At 36.5% G+C, this 16,130-nt stretch overlaps 1 protein-coding gene across 1 annotated transcript in view; it reads right to left on the minus strand.

Annotated features, from left to right (window-relative positions):
* Positions 1-9,715: 9,715 nt before the first annotated feature.
* Positions 9,716-16,130, minus strand: part of LOC120576156 (uncharacterized) — a 30,359-nt gene continuing 23,944 nt past the window's right edge. The window contains exon 4 of the transcript XR_005642261.1: positions 9,716-9,767. The gene's annotated coding sequence lies outside the window, so the exon portion shown is untranslated. The remainder of the gene's footprint in view (positions 9,768-16,130) is intronic.

A 16,130-nucleotide genomic window follows, 5' to 3' on the forward strand; every position in this document is an offset into this window, starting at 1 on the left:
TGATAAAGTAAAAAAATGAACATTTGTGTTTGTTAGACTTTTATTTTAATATTTAAATATATTCTTATCTATTTGTTAATGTGTTATTAGTATTGAAAATTAAGGACAGTTTAGAAAGAGAAAAAGTCAGCTCAAAAAACTGAAAGAGGTTGTTTTTTAAAGATATCAGATCTCATTTTTTAGATCTTGTTTTGAGAAAACCGGTCAGATCTGATTTTATTTTTTAAAGATAAATCAGATCTGACCGGTTTTCTCAAAACAAGATCTAAAAAATGAGATCTGATATCTTTATACTATATATAAAGATATCAGATCTGATTTTGAATTCCTTTTTGATAACAAAATAGAATCGCGAATTAATTTTTTTTCGTTAAAATATGATATTGCATTTGTTTTATTATTTATTAATTTTTTGTTTTGTTTTTTATTTAACAAATATGCTTGTTTTTTTAATAACATAAAAAATATAAGAAAACGTAATATAAATTGAAAATTGTTGTTCACACATATCATAACGCTGAAACACATGTAAAATACGAAATTGTCCCTCGGCTGTTAACTGCCGAGGAATTTAAAAATCGGCTGCAGTTAACTGTCAAGGTTTTTTTTGGCAATTAACTGTCGAGGAAATGTTTCATCAGATGAAACAACCACCTGCTCCCCCTACACAATATTTCATCATCACCTTTCTTTCCTCTTCCATCTAAACCCCCAAATCCAATAATTTTTTTCACCAAATCTTGATCCAAAATCATTGAAAACCTCTTTTAAAAAGAAAGTTAAGGTTATGATAACGTCTACCTACTCTCTTGATGATTTGAAGGCACAACTTAACACTTATTTTGAGCATCTTGGTGAAAATCAATATACATGTCACTTGTTTGGTCAAATGTCATGCATAGACCTATGAGAAGATAGAGATGAATACGTGTGGAAAACGGCAAGCTATGTGTCTTGGCTTATTGAAGACGATAGCAACGTCGGATTTATGTTTCGGAATATGGTGGAAAATAACATATTATATATGTATGTTCGTTTCATATGCAATTGCGTTGAATGTAAGTAGGGATTAATTTAATGATATGTAATGAGTTGTAATGTGTTGTTTAATTATGGACACTATGTAACGTTTTGATGAATTTCAAACTTTTGTATACTTTGAACCAAATGTCGGTTTGATTTAATTATGGACAATTGTAAAAGATATTGTATTTTTCTTGTTTATGACTGTGTTTAAATGTTTTATGAGTTATATTGCCTTTGGAAATGCTCTGGTTTAATTACAAGTAAAAACTGGCCGAAAAATGGCTTGGTAGAATTATGCAGAACCCACTCTCTGCATAATTGTTTTCCTCGGCAGTTAACTGCCGATGAATCCGGCCGAAGTTAACTGTCGAGGTTTTCTTCGGTAGTGTAACACCCCGTTACCCAAAAGGAATAAAATAGCATATAAACATCAGAGTATTACACCAAACGGGCATGCTACATCGCAACATCGAAATTCTTAAATAGAACATAAAACTATTTAATTCAACAACAGTCATAACTTCAAATTAATGCAGCGGAAAGTTTTGCATTTTCAATAGCAACAACAATATTTTAATCTCCAACAACATCTTGGCATTAAGCCTAAACAACAAAAGTTAGCCAATGAAAGGGCACATCAACAAGTTCCAAAATTTGATACATGGAAGGGAAAACAACAATGAAATAATAAAATGACTCCCAACCCACGTATCAGAGCCCTAGACACGACTCTTGAGCCACCACCGACTACTCAGGATCACCTGCAAGTTACCCATAGGAAGGGCAACATTTTCAAGCAGAAGGGGTGAGATTCACAACAATAAATATAGATATTAAAATCATCAATGAATCTAACACCCTATATCTTCAACATGTACACTTGCAAATATTATAATTATTCACAATCACAACAACATCATCATAATCATCCACTTAACAAGTAGTATACAATGTATATAATATCATCAACATCAACAATACACCAAGACCACAATGAATACACATATATAAGAATGTATGTCAAACATCGACATCATCATTACATCAAGACTCATGCAAATGACATGACCACTGCTAAGACACCATCTTAGACTTCTTAATGAGATGCAATTATGCATGTGGTACCAATCAGGACCGAGGTCCTCACCGCTTTTGAATGGTTAAAGCATTCATCAGGACCGAAGCCCTCACCGCTGTTGAGCAACTAGTACTCCAGGACCGAAGCCCTCACCGCTGTTTTATGCATATGCAATGGACCTACTTGTGTATATCTACATACAACTGACCATGCAATGCAACTCCATGTGACTCCACTTAATCGACAAGTATGATTAATAATTAAAACATACAATGCATTCCTCATCATCAATCAACATCCAACAGAGATTCAACCATTCAGAATGATGCACAATTAATTATAATTATGCTTAAACAACAACACTCGAACCTCATTAATCAAGCAAGCAAAACTGCACTCAAAACTGCTCTAGCTCGCCTCGCGAGCACATCTGCTCGCCATGGCGAGTTCACAAAAACACTAGCTCGCCATGGCGAGTTCAAGGCGAACTCGAGGCGAGTGAAAATCAGGTGCACTCGGGAAAAAGTGACATTTTCTCACTCCAACTCCAATTCTAAGTTCCCTATTCATCTTTTTAACCTAAAACTTCCACCATTCATCTTTATTATCATCTAGGTACCTTAAACCATCCCCAAAACATCTTATAACAACTTTTCAAAAATCAAGTTTTAATCTGGGCTACTCGCCATGGCGAGTTGGTCTGCTCGCGAGGCGAGCTATGAAGTTGCTCTCTCGCCATGGCGAGCACAGCTACTCGCGAGGCGAGCGATGAACTTCTGTACGGGCAGAAAACTGGTTTTACTCAAAAATCCCATTTTTCTTCCAATCACTCCCCAAATCAGTTTACAGATGCAAATTAACTTTCTGTATGCACTTAGAACCTATTTCTAACATCAAATTCATGCTTACAACTCCAAAAACTACAATTTCAACATAAAACCCAAAATCCCCAATTTTTACCAAAACCTGTTAAACTCAAAATCAGACTTTAAATTCTATACTATTGAAGTAAACCCCACCCTTACCTTAGAAATTGAAGAAGAAATGCACAGCAATGCTCAGCCCTTGGTTCTCTCTTGCTCTTGGCTTTCTCTTGTTTTCTCTCAAAAACTGCTTCTACGTAAAACTACTCTAACTTCTCTGTATTAACCTCCCACTAAAATGTAACTCCCTTTAATTATACTTAACTCCCCATAACTTCTAATAACTCCTATTATTTCCCAAACTCCAAAATAATTACCATTTCATACTTATTTTAATTATTATTAAATAAACCATATACTAAATTAATACACCACATAAAACATCCAACAAGCACATATATACAAATATATGCATATACTCCACATAAACCACCAAACATCATATATAATAATATATATACATACTCCACATAATAAAATAATTAAATAACTAACTAGGGCGTTACAACTCTCCCCAAATTACAGAATTTCGTCCTCGAAATCTTACCTCAATCAAACAACTCCGGATACGACTCCCGCATCTTACTCTCCAGCTCCCAAGTCAAACTTTCACCAGTCGCTCCACCCCAAACGACTCTAACAAGAGGAATCTCTTTACCCCTCAAAGACTTCACCTTTCTGTCATCTATCCTCAATGGCATAGTCTCAACGGTCAGGTTGTCCCTAACCTGCACATCATCATCCCTCGGAATCACATGAGAAGGATCCGCAACATACTTCCGAAGCTGAGAAACATGAAACACATCGTGCAAGTTCGAAAGATGTGGTGGCAAACCAACTCTATATGCCACAGTACCAACTCTCTCTGAAATCTGATACGGTCCAATAAACTTAGGAGTCAACTTCCTCGACTTCAAAGCACGTCCGACACCCGTTAAAGGAGTGACCCTCAGAAAAACATGATCACCCTCCTGAAACTCAAGATCCTTCCTTCGCTTGTCATGGTAACTCTTCTGTCGACTCTGCGAAGCTCTCATCTTTTCCCTTATCATTCTGACTTTCTCAGTAGTCTCGTGAACCAAATCCGGTCCCAACACCACACTCTCACCCGACTCAAACCAGCATAAAGGAGTCCTACACCTCCGACCATACAAGGCTTCGAACGGTGCCATACCAATACTCGAGTGATAGCTGTTGTTATAAGTAAACTCAATCAAAGGCAAGTGACTGTCCCAAGCTCCACCTTGCTCAAGCACACACACTCTCAACAAATCTTCCAATGATTGAATTGTCCTCTCCGACTGACCATCTGTCTGAGGATGATAAGCCGAACTCAACTTCAATTTCGAACCCAAGGCGTCCTGTAAACTTTTCCAGAACCTAGAAGTGAACCTCGGATCTCTATCCGACACAATGCTAGACGGAACACCATGAAGCTTCACCACACTGTGAATGTAAATCTCTGCTAACTGTGCTACCGGATAACTGATATTAATAGGAATGAAATGTGCCGACTTCGTCAACCGGTCGACAACTACCCAAATAGCGTCATGCCCCCTCGGAGTGTTCGGTAAACTTGTCACAAAATCCATAGAGATACTGTCCCACTTCCACTCCGGTACATCTAACGGTGTCAACAACCCTGCAGGCTTCTGATGCTCAACCTTGGACTTCTGACAAATCAAACAGGCATAAACAAACTGAGCAACATCCTGAAGGTGAGAAAAACACAAGAAGGGGGGGTTGAATTGTGTTTTCTTTTTCTGTCTAAAAAAAAATTCTTCTTCTGATAAAACTTCAGAAGCAGTTTGAGAGTGCTTCTGATGAAATGATCAGAATCAGATATGCAGCGGAAAGAACAGAGCAGAGAAAAGAAAGACAAAGACACAAGCAGTTATCCTGGTTCCTTCCACAACACGGAAGTAGTCCAGTCCCCCTTGCACTTCCAAGGAGATTTCACTATAATCACAAGATTACAACTGCTCAATACTTTCAAAGTATGAGACTTCACAAAACTATGCTCAAGCACACACGCAAGAGTCTTCCAATGCTCAAGCACTAAGCAAGAGACTTCTAATGCTCAAGCACGCAGGCGAGAGACTTCTAATCAAACAAAAATACAGAGAATTGAGTTTGAATTGAACACTTGATATACAATCAGTGGTGTTCACAATACAATACAGAAAAGACTCTAGACTTTGAATTTCTAAGATGTATCAAATCAGTGCAGAAATTCAGTGTGCTTTGTAGAATCAAATTGACAGAGTTTTGGCGCTTTTGAACTTATGTATATCTCTGTTTTATCTTCAAGTCTTCACTCCTTTATATAGAGGCGTGAAAGAGACGTTGAGATAATCAGCACGTCTAAAGAGTCGTTTGAAATCCTTTGATTATCCACCAGTGATCCTTTGCCTGATTTGGGTGTAGTCCTTTGAAGAATAAACTTCAAATTCATTCCCATCTTGAGTTGTACAAATTCTGCAGGCATGGCTGTTGTTTTGTCTTGTAGCGTAGACAGAAAACAGAGTAGTGGAGGTAGTGGTTGTACACTTGTACTTTGTCAACTCTATTAATGAGAGACAAGTGCTCAGTGTTATCCATATATCCGTTGATACCTCCCTTTCAGTTCTTCGTTCTTCTTTGATAAGACTGAATTGAGAATCAGCAACTTTGAATCTTCAGTTTGATTAAAGGATCAAAAGTAGCTTCTGGTGAAGATATTGCTTCTGATGAAAACTTTTGCTTCTGATGAAAATATTGCTTCTGATGACTTTCTGCTTCTGATGACGTCATCTCTTCAGGAGCAGTTTAGCTTCAGGAGCAGTTTAGCTTCAGGAGCAGTTTTCTTCAGATGCTCAGAATTTCTTTTTCTTTCCATTGTTCTTCCAAGACCTATTGAAATAACTTGAGTAGCCTTTGGTCCTGTACACTTGAACAATTATTAGTAATAACCAATTGACAATTTTTAATACCTTGTTATCATCAAAACTTAATAAGGTTCATTGTGAAACACATTTTGTTCCAACACATCCCTTTTCAAACCGGACCACCAAAACAGCTTCTTCAAATCATGGTACATTTTTGTAGCCCCTGGGTGAATACTCAACCTACTCTTGTGACTCTCCTCAAGAATCAACTTCTTCAACTCCTCATTGTCAGGAATGCAAACTCTACCTCTGAACCTCAACACACCCTGATCATCAACTTTGAAATCACTATCCTCAGTGTCGTTACCAGAAGTCATCAAATCAACAAATTTCAAATCTTCTTTCTGAGCTTCTCGGATACTGTTCAAGAAATCACTATCAATTTTCAACATTCCCAACTGTATACTCTGGGGTGACAATTCACAGACAAGACTCATATCTCTGAACTGTTCTAACAACTCAAACTCTTTCACCATCAAAGCAGACATGTGCAACGTTTTCCTACTCAAAGCATCAGCAACCACATTGGCCTTACCAGGATGGTAATTCAAGCCAAAATCAAAATCCTTCAGTAACTCTAACCACCTCCTCTGCCTCATGTTCAGTTCCTTCTGGTCAAATAAATACTTCAAACTTTTATGATCACTGAACACCTCAAATCTGGAACCGTACAAATAATGCCTCCAAATTTTCAAAACAAAAACCACCGCAGCTAACTCCAGGTCATGTGTAGGATAATTCTTCTCATGAATACGTAACTGCCTAGAAGCATACGCTACTACCTTACCATCTTGCATCAGAACACCACCTAAGCCCAGCTTAGATGCATCACAATACACAACAAACGGTTCTTCTGGTTTAGGCAAAATCAAAACAGGAGCAGTTGTCAATCTTCGCTTCAATTCATTGAAACTACTCTCACACTGAGCATCCCACACAAAAGACTTACCCTTACAGGTCAACTGTGTCAACGGAAGAGCCAACTTCGAAAACCCTTCTATGAACCTGCGGTAATAACCAGCCAAACCCAGAAAACTTCTAATCTCAGTTACCGACTTCGGAGTCTCCCATTGTGATACCGCATCAACCTTTGAAGGATCCACTGCAATACCACTACCAGAAATAATGTGACCCAAAAAACTTACTTCATTTAACCAGAACTCACATTTTGATAACTTAGCATACAACCTCTTTTCCTTCAACACTTGCAACACTATTCTCAGATGCTCTGCGTGTTCCTCCTCATTTTTGGAATAAATTAAGATATCATCAATAAATACCACCACAAACTTATCCAGAAAGGCATGGAAAATTCGGTTCATGTACTCCATAAAAACACCAGGCGCATTAGTAACACCGAAAGGCATCACTTTGTACTCGTAATGACCATAACGTGTCCTAAAGGCCGTCTTCTGCATATCCTCATCCTTTACCTTTATCTGATGATAACCAGACCTCAAATCAATCTTACTGAAAATCTTGGCACCAACCAACTGATCCATCAAGTCGTCAATTCTAGGAAGCGGATACCTGTTCTTGATCGTAACTTTGTTCAACTGACGGTAATCTATGCAAAGTCTCATACTACCATCCTTCTTCTTTACTAACAACACCGGTGCTCCCCAAGGTGAAACACTGGGTCTTACAAACTTCTTATCCAACAGGTCCTCCAACTGTTTCTTCAACTCAGCCAACTCAGAAGCTGACATACGGTACGGTGCCATCGACACCGGCTTAGTTCCTGGAACAAGATCAATTGAGAACTCAACCTCCCTCTCTGGTGGCACATCAGGAATCTCATCAGGGAATACTTCTGGAAATTCATTCACTACAGGTAAACCATCAACCACAGCTTGATTTTCTAACGACAATTGTGCCATTAGAGAATACATCAGGATACCATCACGTTCAAACTGTTTCATCTGTTTCGTAGACAGAAGCTCAACCTCACCTTCTTCTTCAACAGAAGAGAAATGTACCGTCTTACTAAAGCAGTTGATATGAACCCGATTATATTCTAACCAATTCATACCAAAGATAACATCCATACCCGTCAACGGAAGACAAACTAAATCAATCACAAAATCTCTACCAAACATAGATATAGGACACCGCAGACAAACAAGAGAAGTGGTTACTGAACCCTTAGCTGGAGTTTCAACAACCATTTCCCCTTTCATATCAGATATATCCAAACCCAACTTATAAGCACATTCAATAGCAATAAAACAGTGAGTAGCACCGGTATCAATGATAGCAATTAAAGGAGTACTATTAAAGAAACAAGTACCTCTGATAAGTCGGTCCTCATTAGGAGTCTGCGTACCAGTCAAAGCAAACACCTTACCACCAATTCTAGTCTTCTTCGGCTCAGGACACTGTGAACTGATATGACCTTCCCCATTGCAGTTGTAACAGACAATGTCCCCACGCTTGCATTCAGCCAAACTGTGACCCTTCTGACCACACCTGAAGCATTTCCTATCATCTCTCCCACAGACATTACTCTTGTGGCCTTTCTCACCACACTTGTAACAAACAATCTCAGCTGGAGCATCTCTCCTCTTGGGCCTCCTATCATCACCCATCCTCTGCTTTCCCTTGTCCGCAGGAGCACTGTAAGGCTTAGGACGATTCTGTTGTCCCTTACCCCTCCTCTCACTCATAATCTTATAATGAGCTTTGGTGTCTTCTTCATAAATCCTACACCTGTTAACCAACTCAGAAAAGACTCTGATCTGTTGATACCCAATGGCTCTTTTGATGTCAGCCCTCAACCCATTCTCAAATTTGATACACTTGGAGAACTCAGCCGTCTCCGCACTATAATGAGGATAGAATGTGGCAAGCTCCACAAACTTTGCAGCATATTCTGTGACAGACATGTCACCCTGTTTCAATTCCAGAAATTCAATCTCTTTCTTACCTCTGACATCCTCTGGAAAATACCTGCCCAGAAACTCCTTCCTGAACATGGCCCAGGTAACCACAGCATCATCCTGTTCCAACACCGGCAACAAGCTAATCCACCAATCATCAGCCTCTTCAGCTAGCATGTGCGTCCCAAACCGCACCTTTTGAACCTCGGAACACTGCATGACCCTGAATATTCTTTCAACCTCCTTCAGCCACTTCTGAGCACCGTCAGGATCATACCTACCCTTGAAAGTTGGTGGGTGATTCCTCAGGAAAGTCTCAAGCATCCTGGTTCCATCACCACCAGTCTCAACCTTAGGTTGCTGTTGGACAGCTTGAGCTACAGCCTCAAGCGCAGCAACTAAAGCAGCATCACTACTCCCAGTCATCTCGAGATTCTACACGACAAACAACAACTCAGAACAACAACAAAAAGCAACAATAAAGTTGACACTCTATCCTAGGTGGCTCAACACGACTCTACTACTTGGCCGGACGGACCAACCTGCTCTGATACCAAATTGTAACACCCCGTTACCCAAAAGGAATAAAATAGCATATAAACATCAGAGTATTACACCAAACGGGCATGCTACATCGCAACATCGAAATTCTTAAATAGAACATAAAACTATTTAATTCAACAACAGTCATAACTTCAAATTAATGCAGCGGAAAGTTTTGCATTTTCAATAGCAACAACAATATTTTAATCTCCAACAACATCTTGGCATTAAGCCTAAACAACAAAAGTTAGCCAATGAAAGGGCACATCAACAAGTTCCAAAATTTGATACATGGAAGGGAAAACAACAATGAAATAATAAAATGACTCCCAACCCACGTATCAGAGCCCTAGACACGACTCTTGAGCCACCACCGACTACTCAGGATCACCTGCAAGTTACCCATAGGAAGGGCAACATTTTCAAGCAGAAGGGGTGAGATTCACAACAATAAATATAGATATTAAAATCATCAATGAATCTAACACCCTATATCTTCAACATGTACACTTGCAAATATTATAATTATTCACAATCACAACAACATCATCATAATCATCCACTTAACAAGTAGTATACAATGTATATAATATCATCAACATCAACAATACACCAAGACCACAATGAATACACATATATAAGAATGTATGTCAAACATCGACATCATCATTACATCAAGACTCATGCAAATGACATGACCACTGCTAAGACACCATCTTAGACTTCTTAATGAGATGCAATTATGCATGTGGTACCAATCAGGACCGAGGTCCTCACCGCTTTTGAATGGTTAAAGCATTCATCAGGACCGAAGCCCTCACCGCTGTTGAGCAACTAGTACTCCAGGACCGAAGCCCTCACCGCTGTTTTATGCATATGCAATGGACCTACTTGTGTATATCTACATACAACTGACCATGCAATGCAACTCCATGTGACTCCACTTAATCGACAAGTATGATTAATAATTAAAACATACAATGCATTCCTCATCATCAATCAACATCCAACAGAGATTCAACCATTCAGAATGATGCACAATTAATTATAATTATGCTTAAACAACAACACTCGAACCTCATTAATCAAGCAAGCAAAACTGCACTCAAAACTGCTCTAGCTCGCCTCGCGAGCACATCTGCTCGCCATGGCGAGTTCACAAAAACACTAGCTCGCCATGGCGAGTTCAAGGCGAACTCGAGGCGAGTGAAAATCAGGTGCACTCGGGAAAAAGTGACATTTTCTCACTCTAACTCCAATTCTAAGTTCCCTATTCATCTTTTTAACCTAAAACTTCCACCATTCATCTTTATTATCATCTAGGTACCTTAAACCATCCCCAAAACATCTTATAACAACTTTTCAAAAATCAAGTTTTAATCTGGGCTACTCGCCATGGCGAGTTGGTCTGCTCGCGAGGCGAGCTATGAAGTTGCTCTCTCGCCATGGCGAGCACAGCTACTCGCGAGGCGAGCGATGAACTTCTGTACGGGCAGAAAACTGGTTTTACTCAAAAATCCCATTTTTCTTCCAATCACTCCCCAAATCAGTTTACAGATGCAAATTAACTTTCTGTATGCACTTAGAACCTATTTCTAACATCAAATTCATGCTTACAACTCCAAAAACTACAATTTCAACATAAAACCCAAAATCCCCAATTTTTACCAAAACCTGTTAAACTCAAAATCAGACTTTAAATTCTATACTATTGAAGTAAACCCCACCCTTACCTTAGAAATTGAAGAAGAAATGCACAGCAATGCTCAGCCCTTGGTTCTCTCTTGCTCTTGGCTTTCTCTTGTTTTCTCTCAAAAACTGCTTCTACGTAAAACTACTCTAACTTCTCTGTATTAACCTCCCACTAAAATGTAACTCCCTTTAATTATACTTAACTCCCCATAACTTCTAATAACTCCTATTATTTCCCAAACTCCAAAATAATTACCATTTCATACTTATTTTAATTATTATTAAATAAACCATATACTAAATTAATACACCACATAAAACATCCAACAAGCACATATATACAAATATATGCATATACTCCACATAAACCACCAAACATCATATATAATAATATATATACATACTCCACATAATAAAATAATTAAATAACTAACTAGGGCGTTACAGGTAGTTAACTGCAATCGATTCTATTTTCCTCGATACTTAACTGCCGAAGGGTATTATGGTATTTTACATGTGTTTCTCAACCTAACAAGATGTGTCAACAACAATTTTCATATAAATTATAATATTTTCAATAACACGAATGATATAACATTTTTTCCAAGTATAATATATCATTTTTTTCTAACTCAAAAACTTTTAATTTTCCTTCGTATATTCCCTTCAAAAATATATTAGTGTAGATTGTCCGTCTATCCATTTTATTCCACTTCGAAGTTTGGATGGAAGTTAAATAAATGAAGAATTGTTCCACCAGAAATCGAAATTGAATTTTCTCGAAGCACATTAATCATTTGACTATTGATTGGGGTTGTTCATATTTTAATGGTATTTAATTATTTTTTAATTAATAATTTAAATAATATTATAAAATGGATAGGGTAATGTTGATGGAACAAAAGCCGAGATATCCATTGAAGTCTTTAACAATGATTCATTTGGGCTCTGCCCTCTTTTTTGTAAAAAAAAAAAAAAACAACGATTCATTTTATTTCAAGTGATTAACACTAAGCAAGGAACTTTGTCCCAATTTTGTGTTCCTTATTTGCTTAAGCAAAGTGTTAAGGGTGGTGACATTTAACATGTGAAAGGTGAATCCTTTTCCACCATAGGTCAGTTTGATTTTAACCACTTGATTAAATAAAGTACACAGTACCATGATGCTCTCAACACTAGATTTTTTTCATCATCTTCCCCAACCATTCTCTCTCCTCCTAGTCTCTCTCACCACCGCCTGTCCAGCCCCACACCAGCAATTCTCCTTAAAACAAATCTATTTCAACTCTCCTTCACCCTTTCTGTCATTGAAGGTCTCGATTTTGGGAAGATGAAACCATTCTCTCTCCTCCTAGTCTCTCTCACCACCGCCTGTCCAGCCCCACACCAGCAATTCTCCTTAAAACAAATCTATTTAAACTATCCTTCACCCTTTCTGTCATTGAAGGTCTCGATTTTGGGAAGATGAAACATGGGCATTTCTCATTCTTCTATAGGAAAGTATAAAACTTTCCAACCATGGGTCAATTAATTTTTACCATTAGATTAAAAAGGAGTATAGATTTTATCATGGTATTTCCACACTATATTATTTTCTTTCACTTTCACAATTCCTTCAACATCCGGATCTAAAGTTTTTCACTAACTTTCAATGAAGAAGAACATCATTCTAAAACAACAACAACCTCTTGAGTCCTTATTCTTACTTGTTCAACATCCTGACTAATAAAGTTCATGTGATCAAAATGGATTTTTTCAACATGCTCTAATATTGAAGAAAATAAGATAGACCCAAATAAAATAAAATAAAAACAAAAAACAAGGCTTTTAGAATGAAAACAAAGGAAATCAAAGGAAAATGAACAATAACTACTATTACTTCCTTAAGATAAGTAAACCTCATTGCAACAAGGAGCACAAATCATGCATCTTTTCCTGTAATTAATGCTTGCACCTATCAATCAATGAAAATTTGAATCAAAATGGAAGCTTTGAGAAAAATAGTGGAAGAATGAGAAATGTCCATGTTTCATCTTCCCAAAATCGAGACCTTCAATGACAGAAAGGGTGAAGGAGAGTTGAAATAGATTTGTTTGAAGGAGAATTGCTGGTGTGGGGCTGGAAAGGCGGTGGTGAGAGAGACTAAGAGGAGAGAGAATGGTTGGGGAAGATGATGAAAAATATTTAGTGTTGAGAGAGCATCATAATATTGTGTACTTTATTTGATAAAGTGGTTAAAATCAAACTGACCCATGGTGGGAAATGATTCACCTTTCCCATGTTAAATGTCACCGGGAGTTAAGTACATTTGTTTCATTGTTTTCTATGAGACTATGAAATACATAAAAATACATGATAAAGACATATTGATGAATAGATAGAAATAGCTAAAGTAGCTTCTTGTGTTGATTAGATGTGTTTATACTTTATTGTAATGTAAGAAAATAAGTATTTCGAACATTATCCCTGCTAGTCAGTGGAGTTTAATGTCCAACCTTTGCTCGTCTTATTTTGCGTGTAGTGCATGGGTTTCCCTCATTGAGGAATTCGTGACGCTCTATATTCGACTCTCAACTTCATTCTTCAGAATATGATATGTTTGACAAGTTCTTCCTTTCTCATTGTCCTTCACGATTAATGATGTTGTGAATATTTTGCGTGAGTTTTAAGCATCATTGTACATTCTTGCTGAGCTTTGACTTAGTCTAAGATCCTCAAGACCTGCATACTTAGTCAGTAGATTTGGGAAATAATCAATTTTCTCTTACTCGGCTGTCATAGCCTTCGCCTAGCCTTTAATTGGCTGGGAGGTTCGTCGCCCAAATCTTAATCGTCTATCTATCGATGTACTCAAGACCTGCATACTTAGTCAGTAGACTTGGGAAATAATCAACTTTCTATCACTCGGTTGTCATAGCCTTCGCCTAGCCTTTAATTGGCTAGGAGGTTCGTCACCTAAATCTTAATCGTCTATCTACCGATGTAGTCAAAAAGGTTACTTAAACTAATGGTTAACATTTTTCAATAAAATAATTTGAAATATTCTCAGATATATTTATGGTATTAGGGGTGTTCAAATTCAAACTGATCGAAAAAATCAAATATTTTTGAATGTGTTTGGATGTTGTTTTGCCAAAACCGCTAGGATTGGATTAGACTTTGGATCACTTTTTCAAAACTGAACCAAACCGAACCGAACTGCAAAAGTAAATGTGAATACTTATTTATTCTTTTATTAGTATTTTTTTGGAAAATATTCTTTTATTAGTATTATATATTGAATTATTGTGTTGCTTGTTGGTTTTAATCTTATATATTACACTCATTTAAACTATATTATTATTACTTCACATGTTTAAAAAATAATCGATGATTTACGTACTATAATTTTAATTTTTTAATATAGTTTGCATCAAACATATTATTTTACGGTGTTTGTGTAATATTAATATTAATAAAAAAAATATATTCTTAAAAAAAGTAAATAAAAAAATATATTTTTCATTTTAGATATCTAAAAACCGATCCCAATTAAACCACATATCTGAATTGGATCGGTTCAAATTTTTTTAAAATAGTCATCTAAACCGAACTAATCTACATGTGGTTTTTATTTCGAATCGAATGATATTTTGCCTCGAACCAATCTAAAGTGCACCGCGAACAACCTATATGGTATCTTTGACGTGGTATAAATGCATGCTTCCATCGCCTCGGTTGATGAACTAAAGTTTACTGAAACTTGTGATGCATTGTGGGGTTGCCACATCCTACCCATAGGTATTTATGAGATGGATTGATTATTTGGCGAATATAAGTAGGTACGATGATATGGTTTTTTTTTTTGTTTTGAGAGATGATATGGATTTTTTTAATAATAGTAGTCCATTGTTGGACCGTTAGTTTTGCCTAACGTATGTTTTTTCAAGAAAAATATAGTATTGCTCAAAAAAAAAAAAAATATAGTACTTTATTTCATAGTTATGATATGTGTACTAGCTAGTGTTGTTTGCTCAAAAAAATATACTAGCTAGTGTTGAGAAGAGTACTAATCTCTAATCAATGAAAATAATAGAAATCGGAAATGTTTACCTAATTATTTGAGAAATTAAGTTATTTCATTAGTTAATTGTAAAATAATTATATAGATAGTGGATCATGAATTCATGATAACAAATGTTTTTAAAACATCAGTTAAGAATATGAAACAATTTATAAGTTTTATAAAAAATAGTTACTTTTTAATATTTTAAAATATTGAATACACAATTTTTAAGATAAATTTTTTACTTTTAATCCCATAGATGATAAAGAGTTACCACAAAATTTTGTATTCTCTTCATATAGAAGAATATAAATAATTGATATAGATAAAAGGTAAAATTGAAAAGAGAAAAACCATACAAAATTTTTTATCTTTATATATAAGTATATATTATCTCATAATTCACAAACCCAATAAAATACGAAAAGAACCATCACACATTAAATAAAAATAAAAAATTCATTCTGTCATGAGTAAATTTATTTGTGTGGATTTTCCTTTCTTTACCCTTACACTTTTATGATCGTCTAGAACATTTAGTAGCGAGTAGGGTTGGAAATAGGTCAGATCGGCCTACGGCCTGACTTGACCTGTTTATTAAAAAGGCTAAGCTTAGGCTTTTGAAAAAGCCTATTTAAGTAAATAGGTCAGGCTTAGGCTATCAAAAAAGCCTATAAAGCCTAACAGGGCGGCCTGTTTATGCAATGTTAATATAATTTATTTTTTATTAATAATAAAATATAATCTATACTAAACATAAAAATAACAAAATAACTCAAATAATAGACTTTTTAAATAGGCTTTAAGGCCTATTTAGCCTATTTAGAAATAGATAACATGTCATGTTTAATGACTTTAATGATAAGTAGGCCTGTAAATAGGCTTTCAAGTCAGGCCAGACCAAAAAAATAGGCCTATGAAAGGCCATAAGCCAGACTTGCAAATTTTTTCGTAGGCCAAGCTCAGACCTATCAAAGCTTGGTCTGATCTGGCCTATTACCAACCCTAGTTGTGAGG

Source organism: Medicago truncatula, chromosome 6, assembly GCF_003473485.1.
Source record: "Medicago truncatula cultivar Jemalong A17 chromosome 6, MtrunA17r5.0-ANR, whole genome shotgun sequence".
Taxonomy (NCBI): domain Eukaryota; kingdom Viridiplantae; phylum Streptophyta; class Magnoliopsida; order Fabales; family Fabaceae; genus Medicago; species Medicago truncatula.